At 41.4% G+C, this 27,480-nt stretch overlaps 1 long non-coding RNA gene across 2 annotated transcripts in view; it reads right to left on the reverse strand.

Moving 5' to 3' along the window:
* Window positions 1–260: 260 nt before the first annotated feature.
* LOC309535027 overlaps window positions 261–27,480 on the reverse strand; it is a 41,138-nt gene continuing 13,918 nt past the window's right edge. Inside the window, exons 2-4 of one of the 2 annotated variants that reach the window (XR_014220980.1) lie at window positions 6,613–6,766; window positions 4,845–5,062; window positions 261–2,961 (exon numbers count right to left, since the gene is read on the reverse strand). This is a non-coding gene — a long non-coding RNA (uncharacterized lncRNA). Of the gene's footprint in view, window positions 2,962–4,718; window positions 5,063–6,612; window positions 6,767–27,480 lie in introns of those variants that run through there. The other variant, XR_014220981.1, reaches the window with a different exon arrangement.

The raw sequence follows: 27,480 nt of genomic DNA on the forward strand, positions 1-27,480 counted from the left end.
CTCTGTTCAAGACTCTTAATGGCTGATTAGCAGTTGCACTGTACCATGACCTGAGTTAAAGCTAGTTCTGCATCTTGCCTTCAACGTAAAAGCATCATTTTAACAGGCCAACATGCAGGTATAGAGGGAAGCTATGGTATTCCATTCAGAAGCATGTAACTGTAATGGAAAAATTAAGTAGCAGAAGTTAGTAAGTTCAGCTAAATAATTTATTCCCTGGTATAGTATCAGCTGAAAAATCTGTTAGTAATAAAAACACATATGGAGAAGCAAGTGCACATGAATTTTTGATTGGCCCCGAGCATCCTTTAGAATATACCTAGCCTTCACTGCCTAGGAAGCAAGCAAATGCAGCGGTGGGAATGCATATAGGGGTTTATTTTCTTGTCTTTTAAAAGGAAGAAATTAAAACAAGCTGTTCCTGCTCAGGGCTCCTGTAAATGGCAGTGCTGCCATGCTGCCAATGGGTTGTTTTAGGCATGCTTCAGTGGTGACCTTTAAACAGCTAGTGAGGTCAAGTGTGTCCTTTTTAATCGGTCACTGGGAATCTTATGCATCTACAGCAACATTTGTGTGTGTGTTGCACGGGGGGCTTTTAAAAAAATGCTTCCAAGACAATTTTGCATCTTTAAGACTGTTGTAGTGCACCTCTCCTACCAACTTTAAGAGCACTTTAAATTGATTATACAACACATGTTCAATAAAACCACCCATATGACAGAAATTTCAAGAGATTTCCACTTGGTGTGACTGTGGCTCCTTCTGATAACTTCTGGAGACAGACACTACATTAAATTAACTGCTTGACATGGAGAATACTGGGCAACACTTTCTCCACACCAAATGGATGTGTGCATAGTATATATATTTTCCGTATACACAATTATATATATTAATATGCTACAGGCAGATGTAATGTTAGAGAAAAATAAATGAAAGTTCCTCTGCATTCTAAAAGGTGACAACTGCTGCCTTGGCACTTACTTCTCACCAGTATATTTTGAGATGGGGGAAAAGCATCTCTCACTCCCTCGTATTTGAGACATATTCTAGGGCTGGGGGTAGGGGTATGATCTGGGGGGAAATTCTCTGGTTCAAATCTGATTTCTGTCAAAAATTTAGTAAGACTGTAATCCTAATGCCACTCAGCTGGGAGTAAGCTACCAACAAATTCATTAGGATTTACTTCTGAGTAGATTGCACTATCGTTTACTACAGCGCTTCAAATGTGCTATAAAGGTATACTATATACGTGGCCCAAGTAAGCACAAAGGAGGCATTACAGGTAGTGTCAAATAAAATGAGTTAACACATATTTAATATTGTTTCTGCACATCCAAAACTACTGCAAATATTCTCCAGTTCTGCCAGAAATTTACAATTTGGGATTTTGTTTTAATATTGACATACTCAGATACAAACACTTTGCAAAAGCCGTATATGCTTAACTACAGTTCCATATTGGTAAGGTTGACATAAGTATAGTATGATCATGTATCATGCGTGTTTATTCAGAATTAAGTCCCAGCATGTTCAATGAAGATTATTCTTAGGTTGCAATCCTAGATTGAGCAAACCCCACTGAACACACTGGGAATTTTATTTCTGAGTAAATATGTTTAGGATTGTGTTGCAATAGTAACCTCCAGAAAACTCTTGTAAATAAGAGACTCTCTCTCTCTCTCTCTCTCTCTCTCTCTCTCTCTCTCTGTATATATATAACACCTTGCAAAAACACACAAAAAAATGTGACTTTACATTTTCTAGTAACCAGGCTTTTGGAAACTAAACTGTATATATATATTTTAAAAATATGTTGACAAAATACCATTTTCAGAAAAAGGTTGAGCAGAAAAAAATGGATTAAAAATGAAGTCCTGAAGGGTTGGTAATGAAGATTATTTTTTATACATGTTCCATTTTCAATCCTTATAAGGATACTTGAAAGTAGTTTTCATTCAAGATACATTTTAATTGGTTGCTGCTAGAATTTTGTTTCTCCTAGAATAGAACATTTGTAAGTTCAGACTATCCACTTTAATTAAATAAAGTGCTCTGAAAGCATGGATTTTGTGGCTGCAGCCTATGCAGCCTATTGAAGATGGAGTACTTGGATTAGAGCCAATTTAGTCTTCCCAACAGAAAACTGGCATTTGGATCAGACTGCCCATGAAATTAGAAATACGGGGTTTTGCATTGTGCCTTTATCTTCTTTCTTATCTATCCCTGCTACCTTATCGCTGGCAGTGCCAGAGCTTTATGCAGAGAGGAAAATGACAGATTTCAGTTGTGTTGTATAAAGTTACAACCTTTTCCCCTGTCTTCAGTGCTGCTTTGAAAAGATGCATAAAAAGAACATACTAAATGGCTGTGGCTTTTCCTTATAGGAAAATGCAGTGATGGGGGAAACTCTCCATTTATCAGCCTATTATCCATTAAAGGCACTGGAGTTTCCCCCACTCTAGTGACACCCCATTAGACTAATATGGGTAATAGCCTTCATGCCTCGTTGAATTTTTTAAAAAATGGCAACTTGCTTGTGCACTACAGTAGAAGTGACCAGGCTTGAACAAGCACAAAGACCCCCCAGGATCATGGAAATTTGTTGTTATTGCCACTTCTTGTGTAGCTGCCTAGCACAAGGAGTTATTCCCTGTGCTTGATATGTGATGATGAGTGAGGAAAGGTCAGTATTTACTTTTCTCTCTCTCTCTCTTGTCGCTGAGTAAAATTGTCTTCCATAAACACAGTTTTAACAGTGGGTCCATAAGTGATTGTGGAGGCCAGTTCTGGATCCACACCTCCTTCCACAGTGGGGACAGTCCTGGTGAGGGTTTGCCAAGCGTGCCTTCCTCTTAGCATGTTTCTCCCTTTTGTCCTGAGTTCAAGCATCTTCAGAGCCCATGACACCTTCGGTAAAGGCTGTTCTCCAATTGGAGCACTCGCAGGCCAGCCATGAATCTGTATAAAGAAGACCAAAGACAGTGTGGAGAGTCCTTAACAGTCTTTGTATGGTATTGTTATATCTTTGTGGGGTGCCCTGGCTCCCTTTCTAATTTCTGGACTCTGCTTCTAATTTCTGGGTGCCAGAGGTAGAATCTTGCATGTTAAAATATCAGCCAGTCTGGCTTCCTGATGAAGTAATCACATGGAGAGATAGGCCATTAAAATAACACAAAAGGGATGGGTGATGGCCTATTAAGAAAGCCATCATAAAGCTAAGGCTGTACCAGCTGGAAAATGGGTGAAGCCCTCCCTGAGGTCAGAGTTAAGTAGAAGAAAGGCCAGTAGTAGAGTTTTCAGGAGTGCAGTTTTGCCTTACGTAAGCTGAAACAGTTTGCAAGCTGGAGAAAGGGGGGTGGGGTTATCAGAACAATGTGGACTGTCAGTTTGAATCCATGAGTGTGGCCATGAACCTCCATCCTAGATTCAGGTTGTATATATGTGTAAATAAACCATATATCATAAAGACACCACAGTCTCTGCTGTGTCTCATTTCCAAAGAAAACACAAAACCTGAGTAGGTGCCTGGACTCCTAGCTGTAGTAATCCTAGCACACCTCATGAAACCAGAGAGAAAATGGTATCTTGAACTCTGTGATATTAAGTATTTTTTTTAAAAAAAAGAACACACAGTAAAGTTCCTCTGAAATCTTATTCTTGCAACATTTAAGCAGTTCTAGAAGGAAGCTGTTCTGCTTTCCAGTAATGCTAAAGTAAGAACTGTTGCAGAGCTCAGTGTTTGAATCAGAGGTTCAAATCTCAGAATGGGCCGGAGGTAAATATATATATATGGACAGGAATTCCTGAATGACACATACAACAGGAACTTTTAAAGTATGGTGTTTCTTTATTGCTCAAGAAAGGAAGCTAATTTACAGGAGGGGAGGGAGACATCAATTCAACCACATGATTGCAATTATGGAGTGACTGAAGCTTAACCACATGGTCATATTGACTGTGTGGGAACCTTTACTCACACAAGCATCACCCAGAAATCCGGATGGTGTATCACCTGATTGTGCCCAGCTCTGAATCCCAATGTTGCTCAGTTACCAGCTATAACGATAGGAGCCCCTGGCCATATGGTACTAATGAGTTGTGCTCCAGACATATGGCTGCAATGGGGAAAGATATGAATCATCTCTAAGTGTGAGTTGACTGTTAAAGGGGGTGGGTGGGAGAGTATACATCCTTGACTACTCCACAAACATAATTTGTTTTAATTAATTTTGCTACAAGCTTTTCAGCATTTGGAATCCACTAGAGGGAATAATGTGTTTTAAGCTTGATAATGCTGAGTTTTATAGGGCCAGTGCAGTTCCATCTGGAGAAAAATGGTTGACAGCCACATCTGTGACAATGTGGACTGTGGCGGTTTTTTTGTTAGAGACTATGACATGCAATGGAAAGTGTGTTTTCAAAAGTAATATGAAAGATGTGTCATAATGACAATGATGTGTATTTCAAAAAAGCAAGCACCATTATTTGTAAGGAACAAATTAATGAAACAGAAGGAAAGCTAAGCCAGTATCAGATGTTAGAGAGAGAGAAAGTCTCATTTACAGGTAATCTACCCCATTATAGGCATTTCCGTGTGCTGCTCTGGTTCGCCAGAAGCGGCTTAGTCATGCTGGCCACATGACCCGGAAGCTGTACGCCGGCTCCCTCGGCCAATAAAGCGAGATGAGCGCCGCAACTCCAGAATTGGCCACGACTGGACCTAATGGTCAGGGGTCCCTTTACCTTTACCCCATTATATGTTTAAAGAGTTGGTGGTGGTGGTGGCATCTGTCTGTCTCAGGAGACAATGGAAGAGTGCACCTTCAGGGGTGAAGTCAAACCTGACTTTGGGTCTTCAGGCACTGAAGTCATCCACAAGACATTCCCACATGGTGGGTTTGATGTTGCCAGCCCTCGTGTTTCATTTGCAGACATCTTTGTAACACAGAGTTGGTCTGCCAATGGGCCTGGTGCCGGAAGCCAGCTTCCTGTAGAGCACGTCCTTGGAGACCCTGCCATCTTCCATTCTGTGGACATGACCAAATCAGCATAGTTGTCACTGAGAGAAGATTGTGAACATGCTGAGAATGTGGACTTGGGAGAGCACATCTTTGAGACTCTGTAAAAACAACTTCTCAGGGCAGCATACAACAAAACTAAAAACAAATTTAAAGTACCTACAATAAAGCAGATTAACAGTAAAACATAAGAATTTGAAGATTCCTTTTACACTGCATTACCTGCAGTTATAGAACTGTGGCCCTTTGATCACCATTCTAAATTTTAAATAGTGGGAAAAAGCTGTATGGAAGAATACCACCCCAAATTTTGTCATGTGAAATTACAATGCAAAATGCCTATGATTTTCCAAGTTAACTGAATTGCTAACAGATTTTTTTTCCTGGAAGCAAATAACAGGCACATGAGCACTAAGCTTCCACTAGATTCTGCTGGTTTTCCAGAAGTGGCTTTTAGACCATTTGAATAATCACATAATATTTGAAATTTAACAGGTAACAAACATTGGGAAGATGGAATATTGTGCTGTCTATAGAAAGTGTGTGATCTGCTTTCCATTTGGACCAGAGCCTCCAACAAAATTGACTTTTATCTGATTTATATGACCTCTAGTTTCCTGCTGCCCACTATGAATTCCTGCATATGCCAACTCTCACATGTGCAGCATGTGCAGCTGTTCAGTTTTTAAGCCTACATATGTGACTGGGTGGGGGGACTATGTTGTTGTTTTATGACGAAAAGGGTGCTGAAGATGAGAGTGAATGCACCATTTTGTGGTGAGACAAAAAAATTATAATTTATATTTGGTGGTTGTGATGGGTGCAGACCACCAGGCAATGGGTAAGAAATTCATATGTGCAGCAATTCAGGTAGCCATCTGAGAGTCACAGAATTTCTTGGTTATTTCAAAATAAGATGGACACTGAATTGATAGAAAGCAGAACAACTTCTCCCTCCTCTGAATTTATCATTCCTATTTTTTGAGATTTTTGCAATCAAATAATCTCACCCAACCTGCCTCACAGCCTTCCCATTTAACAATCAACTTCTTTATATTGGGCAATACAAGCTAAGTGAAGTTTACTTGTCCCATAATACCCACTGCCACATTCTGATATATTTTGCAAATTGTAAAGCAGCACTTTAAAAAGGTTTAATTTTCAAGGCAATTGGTTTGATGGATGAGCTCATCTGCAATACCTAAGAATCAACTATAATAAAATTACAGAAGATGGATTGTAAAACTGGTCAGTTAAGAAGCCAGGCATAAGCAGCTAGGATAGTTAAGCATGGAGCTTGGGTATTTCTGTTGGTGTTATTCTGGTTTTTGTTGTATATGTTCAGAACCTAGATTTTCTTATTCATTCTCAATATTCTGTACAGTAGCGTGTATCTTAGAAAGAAATATAGGACATGGAATTATTTACAGAAGACTAAACCCAGGAGACAATACAGCATTACCCTGCCACAAACATATGCATCCGCTGATGAAGCAAGAAGCTTCTTGGTATCCCTGATTATCTGCTTGCAAAAGTATGTTTTCTTTTTAAGCAAAGCAGATTTATTTTCTTCCTTGCATCTTATACTTACAAAAATTGACATCTACATCTATCAACGTAGAGAAGAGAGCTTCATTTCCACTCCAGTGCACTGTTCTTCACACTATGGAGAATCCTTGCAGCCAATGCAGAAGAGTCAGACTGTTATCTGTACATGAAGCTGGAATCAATCTTGGCTCCCCCCTCTTAAAAACAAAAAAAAAGCCTCAGCTTTCCAAGACAAATTAATTCTGACATCTTAATTATAAGCTCAGCAGAAAGGTTGGTGTGAGATTCATGAGCATTGAAGATTATCATTATATTGTCATTATTTGCTAATGACTGCAAGTGACTCCAGCACAGAATGGCAATTTATAACCATAAAAAACTCTGGAAATGCATATTATATTCTATTTGTTCCAAAGGAGTTCTTTTGCTATTATGCTGATAACAAATAACAGAAACGACAATACTGCTTTGACATTGTTGCTTTACAGGCATGAAACACATTTTTGTTGTGGCAGCAGTCTAGAAAATATCTGTCAAGTGCTTGGTTATTTTTATACCAAATTGTAAATAGGGCATATTTTTGAGAACCAAATTAAGGAGACATCTCTCATTGCAGAGCTACTTCTCAGTTGACACAAACAGGTCTTAGCATCTGCATGAAACCAATGTCTGAGGCCATGATCCGGACCTAAGTGCTCAGGCCATTATCTTTCAAAAATGTGCTGAGGGTATTGCTAGCCATAGACTGTATGTGGCAGAAACAGGTGGAAGTCATTGCTGGAGACCTTACAGTTGTTTCCCACTTAGGAGGTCACTGTAGCAAATAGGCACATTGATGTTAGCAATCCCTGCAAAAATGGACTGTTACTCCACAGATGGCTTGTGTGGACACCAAAAGGAGATCCCACCACGTAGCTATGAAAGAAATGAGGAGGGCAGGCAGCAATGGAACAGGATTCAAACACTCTGCTCAAAGGCAACTTGGGCCAAATGTGGACTTCTCCAGTATTATTTCACATTAAGTATGCAGCCAAAAGAGATGTGGCAGATTAACCAGAGATGAAGATGGATTACGGTGCATCAAAAGATCACAGAAAGCAGTTAGAAGTTTATTGTTACTATTATGCTCCCTCCATGCTTCTTCCCAGTAGATGCTCCTACAGATAAAGAAAAAAAATCCTCTGGAAGATGAGCCATTTGGTGAGCACTCCAGGTGAGAGTGTATACACTCATTGGAAAGGAGTACATGGCTGGAGGCTGTACTAAGGAGGCAAGTTTACAGTGGTGGAGGCATTTGTACTTACAAAATGATGCAAAAACTGGTGACTAAATGCATGGAAGGCCTGTGTTATGCGGCTGATATCCAATTGAGTAATGCTCAGTGCAGACCTCTTTATTGCAGTAGGTATGCTCAGCTTATGACTAATATTAGATATCACCCTGAATTGTCAACTGTTCTTTGAAAGAGGGAATTGGAGTAGATGCGTTTTTTGTAATCTAAGGCAGGGGGAGATGCTGCACCCATTGAAATTCTTTCTTCTTCACAGTTATTAATGGCACAAGAAGACAAGTCATATTTGTATGTAGCTACTTTAACAGTAAAGGTATATGTGCAGTAACTACTGGAAACTGGAAGCTTGCCATAGTAGGGTTGAGGTTCAAGGGAGAGGAACCTGGTGCCTTCCAGTTATTATTGGACTCCCAATATCAATCAGCCCCAAGCAGCACGCTGATTGATCAGGAGTGGTGGGATGTGAGGTCTGGCAGCATCTGGAGGGTCATGGGTTGCCCACCCCTTCTCTAGATCACCTGTCTCCAATGCAGCAACCAGGTTCCATATTGCCTTTCCTGCTGGGACCTGGATGGAAGCAATGCCCATCAGCAGGAATTTTGGCTTGAAGGGGTTAATTCCTGCCAAGTGCTTGTGTTAACTAGGTATTCCAATTCAGCCCTGGAGATGCTTGACTGAAAAGCTATCAGGGCAACAAACATGCTCTCTCATCTTTCTCTACTAATGGGCTCTTCACTGTACTAGAGCACAGTTTAAAAAAAATCTGACAGTATCTCTGAAAATAAGCAAAGCATTCCTTTCCTAATTATTCAATGGGCTGCATCAAGTAAACATTAATAATTTAATCAATGTACTTTTGAGCTGCTTTTCTGTGCTGAATTGCGTTAGAACAGCCAGAATACTGAAAGAGCTCCCAAGGGTTATCCTCCAAGCTTTGTATTTAAGAACATGTTTCTTGCAGTGAAGGCCACATCCCAAAAGACCAGCTCATGACCATTTGACCTCCCTCTTGTGATGGTGCAATACCTCTATGGTAACTATAGTTCACTGAACCTTCCCTTTATCTAGTTCCACAGTAGCAGGAAGAAACAATTTATTAATCTACTTCTGGGCTGGCCCCCACTGGTAAGTGTCCCAGCGACAACAGTGGAACTCTGAACTTCAATAAAGGGCTTAGCAAATGAAGTAGATAATTGCTCTTCCAAATAATGACTATGTGTTACAAAGTGTGGGAATATTCTTGGAGCCTTCTGCCTATATATTCTTTAGGGCACAGCCTAACTCCCTCCCTCGGCAATCTTCGCAGAGCTCTGGCCCAATGGTTGCTAGTGGCTTGAATTAATTAATTTTTATAATGAATGATTTTAGAATGTTGTTTATGTTGTACTTTTGTACTGTTTTATTGTTGTTAGCCGCCCTGAGCCCGGCTTCGGCTGGGGAGGGCGGGATATAAATAAAATTTATTATTATTATTATTATTTAAATCTTATCCTTCAAAAAACAAAAACAACAAACCCTTTATCAAGGAATATTCTGGGATGCTAATTGAATTGGATAATATTCTATGTTTTGCCCTCTAGATGAGGACAATGATGCATTTAATTGAATGATTAAACACTGAATTATTAATAGAATTAACTGGTCTGAAGGAACTCAACAATGATACATATGCCACACTGCTCACAGACTAAGGACAAGGTGGAAACTAAGGTCATATTCCATCATGTTAGCAGAGAAGAACAGCGTTAGTAAGACTGAACAATTTCATAATAAGATCTAAACTGAGAGTAAGTAGTGACTTAAGAGAGAGGTTCAAATGTCATCTTTTTTTTCTTAAAAACTCACCAGGTAGACTAGGATAGACACAAGTCTCTTAGTACCTCATCATATGGCGATACCAGCAGTTTGCTTTACATGACTGTTACATGGACTGTGAAGGCCTAATTCTCACTGAAATAGTAAACTTATATTCTGGGTTGTACCACTATTGTACCACTAATGCAGATATAGAAAGATAGATAGATGCTAGATAGATAGATGATAGATAGATAGATAGATAGATAGATAGATAGATAGATAGATAGATAGATAGATGATAGATAGATAGATAGATGATAGATAGATAGATAGATAGATAGATAGATAGATAGATAGATAGTTGATAGGTAACCAGCATGTCTAGGTTAAAGATTCATGCTCTAGCCTAGTCAATGTAGTGTCTTCCAGTGGCCCACACCAGCAACTGGATTCTTTCTGTGTGCCTTGCACAGCCACTCAGAGGAGCAGAGGAGCAGTTCACAGAGTATGTGGAGGGACTGGTAGGCTCCTTCCTACTCCAAGCCAGAGTGGAGAGGCACAATTTTTGTGTGCGCCCCCCCCCCCCCGGCCTGGGCCCTTGGTGGGGGTCAAGTTGGCCAACCCCTAGGTACTCCCCTGCTCAGATGTAACGTGATTAAATGCAAATGACAACAGGACTCATTTATCTACCATTAATAGCTATGGAGAAATAGAAGAAACTGGCATCTTATGGTGTCACAGTGGTGCAAGTTTCAGAAAAGCTGGGCCTCCCAAAATGTTCTGTTCCACAAACTGTTGGTATTTGACCCATATTGTGATGGGTTACCCTGAGTGTGTCATCTGTAATTGCTGCAGACATGCACATGGTGACTAGAATGCATGAAGATATGTTGAGTGGGACATAGAATCATAGAATTGTAGTGCTAGAAGTGGCCCTGAGGGTAAAGCATCCATGACAGATGACCATCCAAACTCTGCTTAAAAACCTCCAAGGGAGGAGAGTTCACCACCTTCCGAGGGAGTCCATTTCACTGTCAAACAGCTCTTACTGTCAGAATTGGTAATAGTTCAGAAAAGAGCAGTGAATATATATTTCAAGGTTGTTTAATATAAAAGCCATTTTCACTGCAGTTGAAAATGTAAAAATCATTAAAGTAATGGAATGTTGCTAGCTATGTTCTATAGTTATTCCTCTTGGTATCAATTATCCCAGTCACACAATTTCCTATAAAGGTACATGATTAAAATGCCGTTGTTGTTGTTATTATTATTTATTTCATTTCACCCTAGATAGCAATAAAAGTACTAAGAGCTGTATTCAAGTAGCTTATTCATTTGCAAGCTTGATAATAACAGGTAGGAAAGCAAAATAAACTTTGCATGATAAACATTTGAGAGCCGTGGGAATTGTCACCCTGTTTCCTTCATGATTTTTTTATTTTTATTTTTATTTTTGAGCAAGTAGGATTACTGTTTGGTTCTGTGGCATAATCATCAGCCCCAAAGCCAATGTTTCCTGGTTCTGGAAGGATTTTTTTTCCTTCTTCAAATTATTGTCTTTCATCAGAGGAGATTTCCTTGATATATGTAGATGCAATTGGAACAAACCATTTTGACCTGATCATCAATACACTTGGAGGATAAATTTGTTCATACTATGAAGTGTGTGTTTTGACAGCAAAGTGTAAGACTTTGCTTAATTGTGGTTCATAAGAGGGTAAGAAGAGCCCTGCTATATCGGACTATAAAGGGCCACAAAGTTCAGCATACTGTTCTCACAGTGGCCTAACAGATGTGTATAGAAGCCCACCAACAAGATGTGAGTCCAACTGCACTGCCGCCCTTGTGTTCTGCAGTGCGGGGGGGGGGGATTTGGTGCTCTGGAGTTCCAAAGCCAGGACTTAAGTAGGCAGCAGGCACTGCTAAAGGGAGGGGGTCCTCCCTTTCCTTTCAAAGAGAGCCAGTGTGGTGTAGTGGTTAAGAGCGGTGGACTCGTAATCTGGTGAACCGGGTTCGATTCCCCGCTCCTCCACATGCAGCTGCTGGGTGACCTTGGGCTAGTTACACTTCTTTGAAGTCTCTCAGCCCCACTCACCTCACAGAGTGTTTGTTGTGGGGAAGGAAGGGAAAGGAGAATGTTAGCCGCTTTGAGACTCCTTGGGTAGTGGTAAAGCGGGATATCAAATCCAAACTTTTCTTCTTCTTCTCCTATCTACTACATGCTCAGCCAAATTGAGCAGCTTCAGGTGCACGAGAGAGCTCCCTGCAGAGAGCTGTCTCACACACCTGGATCAAGCAGGATTGCCCTCCTGTTGCACTGACTGATGGGGAAGGAATCCTGCTTAGCACTGCAGGCTGCCTTGACATGCTTTGCAAAAGCACTATTTTAAACAGCTTGCACTTCTCCTTTAAGGCAGTGGGCCAACGGCAGCAGGGTGGTGTGGGAGACTCTTCTGAATGCCCAGTTGCATTTTTTTTTTTTTTACCTCAGAAACCTCACTGGTGATGGTGTTAGCAGCAAAAAGCTAAACATAAAAGCAGGCAAAGTTTTGGGGTGGGTGGAGAGTTTTAAGGCCCTCCTCATTCCCCAGGCTGATATTTTGTTGAGCATCTAGCAGCTAGGGATGGGGCCTGTATGCATCTGTGTGCATGTGAGACTGCGGGGTGATTTTACGTCCTCAGAAGTGCACTAGGTGCTCCCAACCTTGCACCAAGCCCTGGATCAGGTTACATCTGGGGATGAAGCAGCAAGATGTGCCTGCAATGAGCCTGAAATGTGGCTGTCCACACCCAGAGTCCAAGAGTCTTATTTGCCAACATAGGAAGTGAGGAAGTGCCCAGCTACAAACAAGGATTCACCAGGAGTAGAGGTTTCAAAAATAAGACCCTCCTCTCAGAGAGACCCCTAGAGAGATGGGTGTTGATAGGAACCAGATGAAGTTGGGTGGTAGTTCCAGCAGCTCTAGCTCAACCCCCTCCCCAAGGTGCTGGCCTGGAAGAGCTACTGGAACAATGTCTATGTCCCAGTCACTTGCCTACTATTAGATCTCCTGTCTATGACAAACCTGGCCATGTTTACTCAGGGGCCCAGTAAGAACAGGACAGGTGGCTACACCCACTGCTGGCTTGTGAACCCCCCCCCCCCAAGGTGAATATCTGCCCTACAGTCTATTGCAACATGCAGGGATTGCATGGCAGACTTGGATGGGTTCTTTTGCTGAGAGTGGCACATGGGTTCCCAAAAGGTAGAAAGTTTTGAAAAACACTGCCTTAGGACATGCATGTTCTACTGCAAGAAGCAGCTGTCAGGTTCAGACACTGCAGCTTGAAAATACTTTGAAACCAGCAAAATAACTCAGAGGAAATTACAAACAAACAGCACCATAAAAAAAACCTGCCACTTCTAAATGTCTGTTCTTCAGCATAAGAGGAGCCATATACTGCTACTCATTGGAGGGGATAGAACTTAACATTCATCCTATTACAGTGCTATGGAATAAATAGTTTCAGCAATACAAGTGGGTGTTGGTTGCAAATTAACAATTGATTACATATAAAACACTTTCTCCTAATAAAATGGAATAGCTAATTGATGTATTTTTATCTTCTCAGCTCCATTTCAAACCCTTGCTTTGGTTTGCTCTTCTTGAAAGACTAGCAATTATTTTGCAGCAATAAAAAAAAAAATCAATTGGCAAATTAGAACCATAGTTTGCCTTCAATCCTTCAGTGTTTCTATTCTCTGCCAACTGGAACCGCTCATTTGGAAGGGCTGAACAGATATTGAAATTTCTCCACTTCGTCACTGGCTTCAATATATGCAGTTCATGGCAATGGGAAAGTGGTGACTCCTTGAAGAGGCAACCAGGGCTTATTGCAGGGTTCTCCCCTATATACAGTGGTACCTCGGGTTAAGTACTTAATTTGTTCTGGAGGTCCGTTCTTAACCTGAAACTGCTCTTAACCTGAAGCACCACTTTAGCTAATGGGGCCTCCCACTGCTGCTGTGCCGCTGCTGCTCGATTTCTGTTCTCATCCTGAAGCAAAGTTCTTAACCCGAGGTACTATTTCTGGGGTAGCGGAGTCTGTAACCTGAAGTGTCTGTAACCTGAAGTGTCTATAACCCGAGGTACCACTGTACATGAGAAATTTCAATGATTTCTTGATTCATGTATGGACAATGTGTGGGCATATTTTACTATCTGCAATGTGCCCAAAGAGAACCAAGGACTACTTGTATTCAAAGACAAACTTTTTATGTGAACTAGTCCAAAGAGCTGCAGAGATAGTAACAGGTTCAAGTCTTTGAAGAATGAATAGTAATGATTATCAATCAAGATATGAGAATATATTGAAATAACTTGGAAGTCTTTTCTCTCTGGGACAGAAGACAGCGACAGCAATATTTCTGCTCCCAAGTTCAAAGGACCCTCAAAACCATAGGTGGGTCCAGAGGCCATGACCCTCACTTATAGATTTGAGAGAGAAGAAACCTCATACCAACATATTCTCCATATTCTTTTTGTTCATAAGAGAAATGTGGTTTGGGCCATACAAGATCTAAGCTTCATAAAGAAGAGACACTTGCATGCAGATATGCATCAGTAGGAGACTATCCATTTGACAGAGTCGTGGTTTTTCATATCTATTTTATATGTTTGCCTAAGACCAGGGTGTGCATTTGGCAGCCCTCAAACTTATTTCATGCAGCTCTCACTAATTTAAAAAGCGCTCTGTAAGTTATCAAAGCAGCCCCTAGCAAGAGTGAACTTCCTTCCCTCCATGGCCTGCTGGGAAGAGAAGAGAGTGAGAGGGGGATGGCCAAAAGCGAGAGAGAGAAAAGCTGCAACCCCATCCACTTGTGGCTGTGACTCTACTATTGGCTTTGAACCTGTCCACTGGCAGCATGTGGTCCCTGACAGTTTATCTCCAAGGGAATGTGACCCGTGACAGAGACAAGTTAGCCATTCCTACCTAAGACCAATCTACTGCTAGATCCCAAATCTTGCTGCAAAATCTGGTCCATAGACCAGTGGTTCTCAAAGGGTGTAGCAGGAGAGGATGGCAAGTGTAGTGGGAAGATTCAAGGACAATCAAAGAAACATTTAAACATTTCAGTGTAGCGTGGTAGAATATCATTATTTATTTATTTTGCCGAAAATGGAAATCTGAGAGCAAGAGCACCAGGTGATACTGAAGACAATCCTAGTTGTAATCTAGAATCGCTGTTTGAACTGAGTGCTGGAGAGGACTCATCTAATTCGACACCAGTAGCAGGACCCAGCAAACCTTCCCCCCAAAAAAAGTTTAGTCAAGAATATGTGGATAGCTATCTGAGTTTTGGTTTCACATGGACTAGAGATGAAAATGTCCCTCAATCTATGTGTTTGATCTGTGGTGAGGAGCTTTTCCAATTCCAATATGTCCCCAAACAAGATGAAAAGACGTCTTGTTGTCAAACATGGAAATCTGGCAAACAATAATGCTCAATATTTTGAAAGGCTTTGGAAAAGCAGAAATGCCAACGGTCATATTTTGAAATGCTATTAAGAGTCTCAGATAAGATGCAAATTATATCTTACCAAGCGGCTGAATTGATTGCTTAACAGACAAAACCACATACAATAGCTGAAAAATTGATTAAGCCTGCCTGCAGCTTGATTGTGAAAATGTTGTTTGGTGGTGATGCTGAGTGACAAGTTATGGATATTTGTTTGTCTGATTATATAATTCACAGAAGAATAGTTATATATCAGCTAATATTGAGAAGCCTGTTTCCGAAACGAAGAAAAATTCTAAATTTGCCATTTAAGTTAGTGAAGCTACCGACTTTAGTGGAAAAGCACAGTTGCTTGCCTATGTCAGATTCATCCACAATGATGAAAGAATTACACAATTTCTACTTTACAACAAACAAGTAAAACACATTAGAGGACAATATATTTTCTAAACCATGTCTGAGGGGTTTTTTTGGGGGGGGTGATTTCCTGGGATTCTTGTATTGGAATTTGTACGTATGAAGTGCCATGTATGACAGGCAGTGTGAAAAGCTTGTTGGCACTCATCAAACAGAAAAATCCAGATGTAATATCAACTCACTGTTTTTTTTATGCAGAGAGTCATTAATCTCTAAGACCCTTGAAGCTGATGTGAAGTTGGTTCTCGATCAGACTGTGCTCCCTGAATTTCATCAAAGCAAATCCACTAAAAACATGCAACTCTGCAAAGAAATGGAATCAAAGTATCAATGCCCAATCCTGCACTCTGAGGTTCACTGGCTGTCCCACGGAAAAGTTTTAAATCAGATGTTGGAACTGAATAATGAATAAAGAGAGTTTTTGGAACAAGAAGAGAATACGTTGTACCACCAACTGGGTGACAATGACTGGCATGCAAAGCTGGCATATTTGGCCAATATCTTTACCTGGTTGGATGGGCTGCAATGACAATATTCTCACAGATACAGACAAACCATAGCTGTCAACTTTCAGATTTGAAAATAAGGGATCAGCAGCCTCACCTGTCTCAGGGACAGTCTACGGGATATCTAACAATCCGGGATAGCAGCGGGAAGCAGCAGGAAATGGCACTAGAATAAGGGGATTTCCCACAAAAAAACGGGAAGGTTGACAGCTATGAGACAAACTGCATTTTTAAAAAGCTTCAGCTCTGGAGTAGAAGAGCAATGCAACATAACCTCGAAATGTTCCCACTGGTAAAAAGTTTTAAGACGAGCAATGAATTGTATGGCCTCATACAGGAACATATTGCAACACTAGTAGGAAAGAGTGATCATTACTTCTAATTGTTGTCTACATAAAATTTTGACTGGGTTAGAGACCCCTTTGCGGATTGCAGCTGTTCAGGACTGACATTGAATGAGGAGGAGGAAATGTTCTGCATTTTGAGTGATTGCACCTTGAAAATGAAACACGGGACTGAACTCTTTTTGGATATACAGTCAGAAGCAGTAACTATGCCTCTCTTCAAGAGCATTGACTATTGTTCTACAGTTCTCCGTGGCATATTGTTGTGAACAGGGATTTTCAACTCTGACAAATATGAAAGATAAGAAAAGAGACTTTTTGTGTTGATGAGGAAATGAGCTTTCCTGGCAAAAGCAAGCTCACACCACACCTCTCATTGAGTTTGAATACATACTTAAGGTACATATATAAGAGGCTCATTTATAGTTAGATTTTGGGAAGGATTCATGTTCTTATGTAGCTGCATTGTTTTATAGTTTACTTTCTGGATGTCCTATGATCATATTACAAAACAGTTGTGTTCTGTGTTCTAAATAAAGCACTGCTACGAGTTGTTTCTTCTTGTTTTATTCTGAAAGTGTGCCCCAAGGGGGGGTGGGAGTTTGAGAACCGCTGCCAGAGACTTCTATGAAGGAAAATGATATAAGTCCAAATGTACAAAGTTATTCAGAATCTTCATCTTCTGGATTCTAATTTTTGGGATTGCCCAGTTTGTTTCACTGGCTTCATCACTGAATTTCTGATATTTGGCATATATTCAGATGTCCCTCTTGTAATATACATCGGACTGACCTGCACTGTAACTTTTGTGAAAGTGCTGTGATAGCCATGCACATATATGTCCTGTTTATTTCATTTAGTTTAATGAAATGTGTGAAATGTGATAATGTGCAAAGCAGCTGCCAACATGGTGCCATCCAGACGTTGTCCAATTCCAAACTCCAGCAGCCTCAGCCAGTTTGACCAGTGGTTGGGGATGACAGGAGTAGTAATCTATCAATACATGGAATGCATCACATTGGCTGCTCCTGTTGAAAGCTTTTGCCCACATATTTTCTTGACAATCGGAATGAATTCTAGGCAGGGACATTAAGGAACTAGAACACGTGGCCTCCCATCGGGACCGTGTAGTGGATTACAGCTCTTGGGAAGAAATGAGCATTTACTTAAAGGTTCACATGATCCATTCCTAATCTCTGTGAATATGACAACGAAACCTGACAAGTCTGCCGAAGACTCCTTGAATCCCATTAATGATGTAAAACCAGTGACATGGCTCAACTGCTTAAAATGCAAGCCAGCTTCAGGTAGATACTGCTGGAAAATAGGCCATCTCTGAGAAGGAAGCTGGAAAAGAGGATTTTAGGAAATGATGATCAGAGACTGGAAAATATAAGCATTCTTATTTAGTGTATTATTCATGTATGCAAACCTGAAATTGGCAGGCTTGTCCTTTAGTTTCTAGAGGTCTCTTGTCAGAGGCAGGGACAGAACTATCTTCATTTAATACATATATGACCACCACACCATTAGTTTGCAATGCAAATGAGATTTGAACTAATGATGGAAAAGATTGGGTTCACAGGGTTGGTTGATTTGTTTGCTTGTTTTGCTTTTGTGAACAGGAAGATTAAAAGAATACCAAGTTCAGAAGATCCATGCAAATAACAATAACTGCAGCCTTTATGCCATGATTTAGCAAAATGAAAGCTCTCCAACTACGTTTCCCCCTTAAAGAGACAATGAGACATACTGCTTTGAAAATGTTAAGTGCAAAGAAAGACATTGACTCCTGCTGCAACCACTCTATGATGACTTGCATCTGAGACTCTGCTGTCAGCTTCTGCCAGCTTTTATTGATGCAATATTGACAAAGGACAGAGGTGCAGTTAGGGGTTAGTGAAACCAGCCCCCACTGGGGGCCCAGGTCCAAGAAGGGGCGCAAAATCACCCCAGAAATCTGTCTCCAGTTATATATATATAAGGTTATGAGTTTAGACAAGAGCTGGGCGCTGAGCAGTAGGAGAAATGGAAAGGCACTACGAAGGCAGACCGCTGGAGACAATGGATTGTATGACGTATATATGTGTGGTCATGTGACGCCACTGTAGTGGTAAGATTAAATGCAAGGAATGTTATGTGTGTGGGGGGGGGGAGAGATCAGTATAACTCTTTGCCAGCAGCACAAGGGACCCTAGGTACACCTCTGACAAAGGATTGATCCAGTTCCTGAAAATGCATTTTTTTAAAAGGCTTGATTCTCAAAGTTGGACTAAAATACCTGCACCCATATTACTGAGGAGATGAGAAGGGGCACTGAACTGCTACAATGAAAGTTTACAGCTATGTGGCAGAAAGGACTTATATTGCTAAGGAAAAACACCTGCAGAAGGAAGAGAAGTGCTGGCAGATTGAACCATGGCTAATGAGATTAAATTGATGAAAAGCATATATTAACACAGGAGATCAAGAAAGCTGTAAGAGTTAAAACGTGGGGAATGTTTTGGCAAGGTAGCTGCAGAATTGTCTATACCCTAGGCAGTAAATATTCATAAGCAGGCAAGGCAAGGCATTCATGCATATTTAATCATTATGATCCTTGCATACAGCATGTGTCATGGCCTGTGAGGGAACAGATTGCTTGCTGGGACTCTTCCCTCTGCAATACACAGTCTTAGGATTTGCCTAGAATAAGGCAAGGACAAATATTTGTTTGTTTGTTTGTTTGTTTGTTTGTTTGTTTGTTTATTACATTTAGATCCCACCCTTCCTCCCAAAGGAGCCCTGGGCAGCAAACAAAATGTGATCAAACATCTTTAGAACAATACCAATACAGATGCAGACAGGGAAAGATCTTAACCTTACATAGGTGCTGAAAAGACAACAGTGATGGTTCCTGTCTAAATATTCAAGGGGAGGAAATTCCAAAAGGTAGGCGCCCAATTCCTACATTGTGCAGAACAGACTTCCTGATATGATGGTACCTGTAGGAGGCCCTCAACCTGATTGTGTAGTGAATGATTGGGTACATAAGGGGGTGAGATGATCTTTCAGGTTTCCTGGTTCCAAAATGTTGTTGTTTAGTCGTTTAGTCGTGTCCGACTCTTCATGACCCCATGGACCAGAGCACGCCAGGCACTCCTGTCTTCCACTGCCTCCCGCAGTTTGGTCAGACTCATGTTTGTAGCTTCGAGAACACTGTCCAACCATCTTGTCCTCTGTCGTCCCCTTCTCCTTGTGCCCTCCATCTTTCCCAACATCAGGGTCTTTTCCAGGGAGTCTTCTCTTCTCATGAAGTGGTCAAAGTATTGGAGCCTCAGCTTCACGATCTGTCCTTCCAGTGAGCCCTCAGGGCTGATTTCCTTAAGAATAGATAGGTTTGATCTTCTTGCAGTCCATGGGGCTCTCAGGGGTCTCCTCCAGCACCATAATTCAAAAGCATCAATTCTTCGGCGATCAGCCTTCTTTATGGTCCAGCTCTCACTTCCATACATCACTACTGGGAAAACCATAGCTTTAACTATACGGACCTTTGTTGGCAAGGTGATGTCTCTGCTTTTTAAGATGCTGTCTAGGTTTGTCATTGGGTTCCAATATATATAGCACTTTATGCAGCCAAAACCAGCACCTTGAACTTAACCTGGTTGCTAATTGGCAGACATTTCAAGTATTTCAACAGTGAGGTAGTGTGTTGGTGATTTCTTGCCCCACTGAGCAGTCAAGTTGCGACATTTTGCACCAGCTGCAGCTTCTGGACCAACTGCAAGGGCAGCCCCACATAAAGCACATTGTATTAATCCAGCCTGGAGGCTACCAGCAGACAGGTTATCCTGATCCAGAAATGACTGTAGCTGCCTTACCAGTCAAAGCTGGTTGAAGGCACTCCTTAGCCACAGAAGTTACCTAGGGCTCTAGCGAGAAAGATGGATGCAGGAACATCCTCATGCTGTGAACCTGCTCTTTCAAGGGAAGTATGACTATTTGTCACACATTCACAACTTTATTAACACCTCGTAAATGCCAGCTGCAATAAATTTCCACAAAATATGCAACCACAAACTAAACATGGAAGTTTAGAACAAGAACTTCTATAATATGAATTGAGAGGAGCAGGTGCATAAATTATAACCAAAAAGGAAGGTGAGAGGTATAAAATAGGTGGGGAGATACCATTTAAGAGCACAGTTTATACTGTTATAGCAGGCACCCCCAAACTTGGCCCTCCAGCTGTTTTGGGACTACAACTCCCATCATCCCTAGTTAACAGGAACTGTGGTCAGGGATGATGGGAACTGTAGTCCCAAAACAGCTGGAGGCCCGAGTCTGGGATGCCTGCATAGGAATGTTCAGCTTTTCAAGTTTTACAAAATGAACTTTCGATATGATGAAAAGTTTTGTGTAACATGAAGTTTTGTGCCACATTTTAGGAAAGATACCAACAATTTGGAACAGGTTCAGAAGAATGCAGAAAGCTGGGAATGTGGAAGCAAGTCTTACAAAGAACTGGGGTATCAGGGCCCAGGAGTCAGATGCCTCTTCATTGGGTAATGGAGGCTAGGACTCCAAAGCTGACGGGGAAGGGCACCAGAAATAATGCTATGAGGTGGTCAGGCCAGTGCTTGGCAGAAAGCCTGGGCATATGGCATTTCCTTCCTCTGACTTAGGGACTCCAGGAGAGCCAGGAAGACCTGAGACTTCCCTACTCTGCTGCCATAGGAGATTCCTGGGGAAAGGTGGGCTCCTTTAAGTAAATAAGCATTTTGCAACACAGGTGCTGCTAGCAATTAGGCTGCATCTGCTGCTGCTATGTAAGAGCTCAGTTTCCACTTCTTCCTTGCTGCGGCAATTTCCTGGAACCTTGTGGAACCTTACTTTTTCTCTCAGCTCTGTCTTCCTTTACAATCAGTTTGAGACTTTCTTGCTGTGCCGCAAAGAAGTACATGAATATGTTTAGCTTGAAGAAGAGAAAACGGGAGGCATAATAGCACTTTTCAAATCGCCGAAGGGCTCCCTTGCAGACGTCTGAGCTGGCTGCTCCAAGTTCAGACTGCATGGCACTCACAAGCCACTATTGAGTTCCTATACTGATAATTTAGTAGCTCTCACCACTATAACTAAGCCAAGTTTTACTGCTTGTGCAGCTGTATGGAAAAGCACATGAATCTGACCTTCGGAGAGTTTGTAAGTAAACTGGTTTTAACTTACCAAATTTGTGGTATTTTTCTATACTAGGGGAAGAGGGGCATATTTTAAAGGTCTAACAGTCTATATTTCTGTGCATATCTTGTGATTTAAAATCTCTGCTGAGGTTCTCTCACCAGTGAGTAGTTGCCCCAACCTTGGATCTTAACACCCAGGAATTCTCCTTTTATACCTAATTTTTTCCTTGTCACCAACACTTTTCTTTTGTGTTCTAATGAATGCAAATAAATTGTGACAGAGCTTGCTGTTGCAATGGTTTTCCTCACTTTCATGTGTTCATGGAAGCCATGGACATCTGTAAAGCATTATTGTTTATTCCTTTCAATGAACAAAGCGAAGCAGCTTCTGTGCCTCCTGCAATCCAGAAGTCCCCTGCCAACCTTAAATGGTGTGATTTTTGTAGGGGGCAGGATAGCCATGTCCAGATCATGGGAGGTATCCTGTACTTTCTACTGCACTCTAGTAAGTAGGGATGGAGGAGAAAATTCAGTTTGGTTTGAGTCAAACAGCAGGGAAATAGCTCAGTTGTTAAAGCGTGTTTTTAATGCCAAGGTTGCGGGTTTGATCCCTGTATGGAACTGCTGCATATTCCTTAATTGCAGGGGGTTGGACTAGATGATCCTTACGGTCCCTTCCAACTCTGATTCTATGAATCCACACTTCCCAGAACAATGTGCAAACTGCAAAACATCCATCATTAGCAATATGCACTTCTACAGGAGGTTTTGCAATGCAGTTAGTTCTAAGATTTAAAAGAACCTGTCCAAATTGAATATATCGGAGGAAAGTTTGCATACAATTGTATACATTCATGAAAATGACATACGGAAATGCAGTTTATGCACTGGGGAAATTGCTTGTAAAAATGTGTACAGGCAGCATTCTGTAAAAATGTGTATTTTACAAAGGACTAAAATACTGATAATTTTTTTAGTTAAGATTTTTGTTTTTAAAAACGCAAATTGGTGCAGAAATGTGGAGAACTGAAGGATGGAAAAAAGGAGGAACAGAGAGAAACTGAAATTGACATATTCATCAATCCCTAGCAGTAGATGCATATTTTCTTATCTGAACACTGCAGAGATAAAGGAAAGCTGCAAGTGGTAGAATTTTCCCTTCTGTGCAGCTGTTAAAACTACGGCCCGCTTCATCTCTTTTGGAAATCCCACGAAATACGTTTAAACAAAGCAGACACAGATCGTACTCATGTCCAAAGGAAAATAATACAAAGAGAGATGAGAACAAACAAAAACACAATGTCAAGGTGAAGTGAGGCAACTGGCAGCGTAGAGATGCCTGGAGTGGAAATGTACGTGGATTATTGGTGGGCAAAGTCAACTTGTAGATTAGTTGCTTAACACAGCACTGGATGTGTGAGATGAATAAAGGTTCTTTTATTTGGCGAGAGAGTATCTAGAAGATTTCTCCTGGAACAAGGTGAATGGGTGGGGGGTGGGGAAGGAGCTGCATGCTAACTCATTTACTTTTCTGGCTACAGACCTTCTTTAAGCAAGGGTCTTATTGGCTTATTTCTAGTATCCTGAGACTGCAGATGGTGACTGCCCATCAGACATGAGGATTTTGTTCTTCTTTGCTGAAATCCTTAGGATTTTGTTGTTGCCTGTTGGAAGCAGATAAAGGGTCACCAAACAACCGGAACTTCAAGTACTAACTGAACTGCATTTCTTTTGGTTAAAATTAAATGTATAAATGTACTTGAGACCAGTCCATGGTTGCATTACAGGGGGCAGAGTGACCCAATCCCCATACTTTTTGGGATTATCCACTTTGATGATGGTTTTATAAGGGGTGCAGAAGGACAATTATTTGGCTAAACTGGAGGGAATCGGAGCTTACGGATTTCCTTAATACCCTGCCTACCTCTTGCTCTTTAATAAAGCACTGCCCACATTTATTTGTGTATTTTTCAGGATTGACCAGTAACCTTGCCTGGCACCATCACTTTCAAAAATGTTTGGTTCATCGTTTTTCAAAAAACTCACATATCTCAGGCTATAGTTGGGTTTCTGCTTCATTCATTTTGACAAGCCATTTAATTCCTTCTTTTAAGCTGTGGCATAGCACATGCCCCAACAACAAGTCAAAGCCTCACTGATAGGGAGATGTCAAACAGTCACTGCAATTTCTATTATCTGACTCTGCATGGTGAACACTACTGAAACTGGCAAAGTGGCTCAGGAGAGCTTACAGATTTATTGACTGAACTGTTTATGATTACAACAGTTTACAAGATGACAGGATACTTAAAAGAACATTGTTATATTGTCTGAAAGAGGCTGATATTACTCATTTAGAGTTGATACTGTACTTGTTAATCACTGTGAAAGTATGCAAAACTTCATATTGGATACAAATGTGTCTGATTGGTTTAAGAAGCTAATGAGCCGTAGAACTTAAAGCTGACGTCTGGGATCCAGCTCAGGTACAAACACATTGAGAAATGGATAATGTTTGCAATGTGCCGGAACAACAAACTTCAAGACAATATTTTTACCGTAGGATATACATTCCTTCATATATTTAACTAAAGGCTACTAAAAAAGATTGTTTCCCCAAGTTCGAACAGTCTATTGGCTGCACACCAGCAGCATAATCATATGGGGGTGGGGGTAGACAGTATGCTTGAGTCTCTGACCCCTAAGTATGGGTGGTTAAGGTAACAAAGGAGGGCCAGAGGGTAAATGGGTGGGTCCCCCTCCCTTGGCTGTTTGGTGGTTGGAAAAATGAGTTGAGGTGTGTGAGTAAGAAGCTGGAAGCAGACTGCAGGCTGGGCAACTGAGAAAGAGCCATGCCAGATTTCTGCTTGAATCCAAGGCTGTGGCTATGGGAGAAGTAAGCCCCCTTTTGGGTGCTAATGCTGTGAGCATTGCTGCTCTGCTGTCCTACTTGCAGGCATCTATAGGAAGCTATGTAGCCACTATGAGAATAGGACACTAGCCTAGATGGGCCATAGGTATGACCCAGCAGGGTGGGTCTGATGTTCATGGGCACTAACCCAGTGGTTCCCAATTAGCTAAATGCTGCGGACTCCCTGTTTTTCAAAAGCCAAGCCATGGACTCCTTTTCAAAATTTTGATATCTCTGTAGTAGTTTTTGTTAGGTGAATGGTGCCTAGGACCTCCTGGGTGGTTTGCATGGAGCCCCTAGAGTCTGTGGACCATCAGTTGGGAACCACTGCCCTAACCCATTGGCTCTCTGCTATGGTCCAATTTTGGACTGAAGCACACATGTCGGTTTGCATGGGGTGGGGAACCCCTCCCATTAGACCTATAAAGCTCTATGCAGCTCAGGATCGCAGTACTTCAAGGGCCACCTCTTGCTTTATGAATGGACCCCAGACCTTGAGATCAACAGCTGACTCCCTTCTCATCCTTTGGTAGGTGGCAACACAAGACCAGGCCTTTTCAGTGGTGGCCCTCAACTTGTGGAATGCTCTCCCCCAGGGAGGCATGTCTAGTACCTTCTTTATCTATTTTTAGGTACCAGGCAAAGATTTTTATTTTTACCCAGGCTTTTGGCCCTTAATTTGAATGGCAGCAAGGGGACGCAGGTGGTGCTGTGGTCTAAACCACTGAGCCTCTTGGGCTTGCCGATCAGAAGGTCGGCGGTTTGAATCGCCATGACTGAGTGAGCTCCTGTTGCTCTGTTCCAGCTCCTGCCAACCTAGCAGTTTGAAAGCATACCAGTGCAAGTAGATAAATAGGTACCGCTGTGGTGGGAAGGTAAACGGTGTTTCCGTGCTCTCTGGTTTCCGTCACAGTGTTTCGTTGCACCAGAAGCAGTTTACTCATGCTGGCTACATGACCAGGAAAGCTGTCTGTGGACAAACACCAGTTCCCTCGGCCTGAAAGCGAGATGAGCACCGCAACCCCATAGTTGCCTTTGACTGGACTTAACCATCCAGGGGTCCTTTTACCTTTACCTGAATGGTGGCATTGTGGCTTCTGTAAGTCCAGTCTTGTATCTACTTCACTTCTGACATAGTTTCTAAGGTGCAGGAATTCCGTCACTAGTAAATCTTGCAGAATGACCGCTTTAGGCAGTCCCAGCATTCTTAGTCTTTGTTCTCCCTGTGCCTCTCCCTCCATAGGATGCTTCCTGTGCATTAAGAAGTAAACAAGTTGGAGAGGAAGGGGTAGACAAATTGCCTTTCTTTTGCAATGAGTGGTATGTGTATCACCCCTCCCCCCAAAGTGCGTCTGTTACACTCAAACTTGTATTTCAAGTTTTTGTAGGTCCTGAGGAATACATGTTAAATCTAAAAAAAACAAAAGCTGTATACATATTACTGGCTGAAAGCACAGCTTTTTCTCAGTTTGGATAAAAGCTGGTTTGGAGGAAAATGCATCAAAGCACAGTATTTTGTAAGAAAAAAACAATTGACATGGATGACAGATAGTGTGGGTGCAGCACTTCCCAAATTAGTGGCAGGAGTGCAGTGGATGGTTAAATGGGAGTCCCTAGATCAGGCATAGGCAAACTTGGCCCTCCAGATGTTTTGGGACTACAACTCCCACCATCCCTGACCACTGGTCCTGTTAGCTAGGGATCATGGGAGTTGTAGTCCGAAAAAACATTTGCGGGGCTGAGTTTGCCTATGCCTGCCCTAGATGAAGCCCCAGTTCATCTTCTGAATGCTATATTGGATGGTGTCCATGAAGACACACCTTCTGGCCACTAATAGTCTTCCCTTCCACCAGGTAAGAGAATCTTTTGTAATATGGTGACCTGAGTGAGGCCAAACTTTGGCATCCTCAAATGGATTTTTCCCATTATTGATCTTCTCAGTTTTGTGCCCCCTGTGCAGGGGAACCGCCCACCCCACCCGATATCTGGCACTGGCTTCCACTCCTGCCTCACACCTTTTAAATCTTACATACTTTTATTAAAACTTTTTGGGGATACGTGTAACTATTGTCCAGACTTTTATTCCAAGTTATGGTTAACAGTTATTTATGAACTGCCCCTTAAGAATATTATGCATGCTGTTTTAAATAGGAAAACAAATGTTCAAGTGTCTTTATATGCCAGAACGCATGCTATTCTTGGTTATATTAACTGGCACCCAAATGCCAGTGATGTTTCTAAAAGACTCACAGATGGCAGTTTTTGTATCTGTTAGTACGAGCTGATGCAGAGGTCTAATGTCTTGTCAGTTTCTACATGGAACCTGTAGAGAATGAAGCTCCGTCAGCCCAAACTGACACAGATCATCATTAAGGCTTTGCATTTATATTCCAAACTCTCTTGAGGTTCATGAAATCTGTGGCAAGGATCTGTGGTTGTGACACTCAACTCTGCAATGAAACTACTTTATTTTGCATTTTAAAGTTATAATCTTCAATTATCTTTATGCTAGGGTCATATGCTGCTCTGGAAAACCCTTCCAAAAACTAATCTTTATAGAATACTTAATGTCTAGCTTTGAACTGCCCTTCTCCCTCATTACGCTAGCTTTTCAGTTTATTGAACATTATTTGCTCAATGAACACATCTGTTTTGCTTGGCTTTTTTGAATGAATTCTAATTTCGATACTACTGTTTTTAATTGTTGTCTTGAACTGCTATTTTTAAATGAAATGTTGAAAGGGTAATTATGTTGCTGTTTTTTTACATTCTTTTGGTGTCAATTGTTTTGAATATCTTTCTGGTAACAAAGCAGTATATAAATTGAAATGCTAATCAAATATTGTTCAGTAGGAATGTGGGCAGAAACATATAGGCAGAGTACCAGCAAAACATTGTAGAGGTTGGGTATGGGGAGCTTTATTGACATGAATTTAGGAGCTTCAAGTGCTGGAATAGTATTGTGTTATGTTCTTTGTAAAGACAC

The sequence above is a fragment of the Podarcis vaucheri genome (genome assembly GCF_965113315.1).
Source record: "Podarcis vaucheri genome assembly, chromosome: 6".
In the NCBI taxonomy this organism is placed as follows: domain Eukaryota; kingdom Metazoa; phylum Chordata; class Lepidosauria; order Squamata; family Lacertidae; genus Podarcis; species Podarcis vaucheri.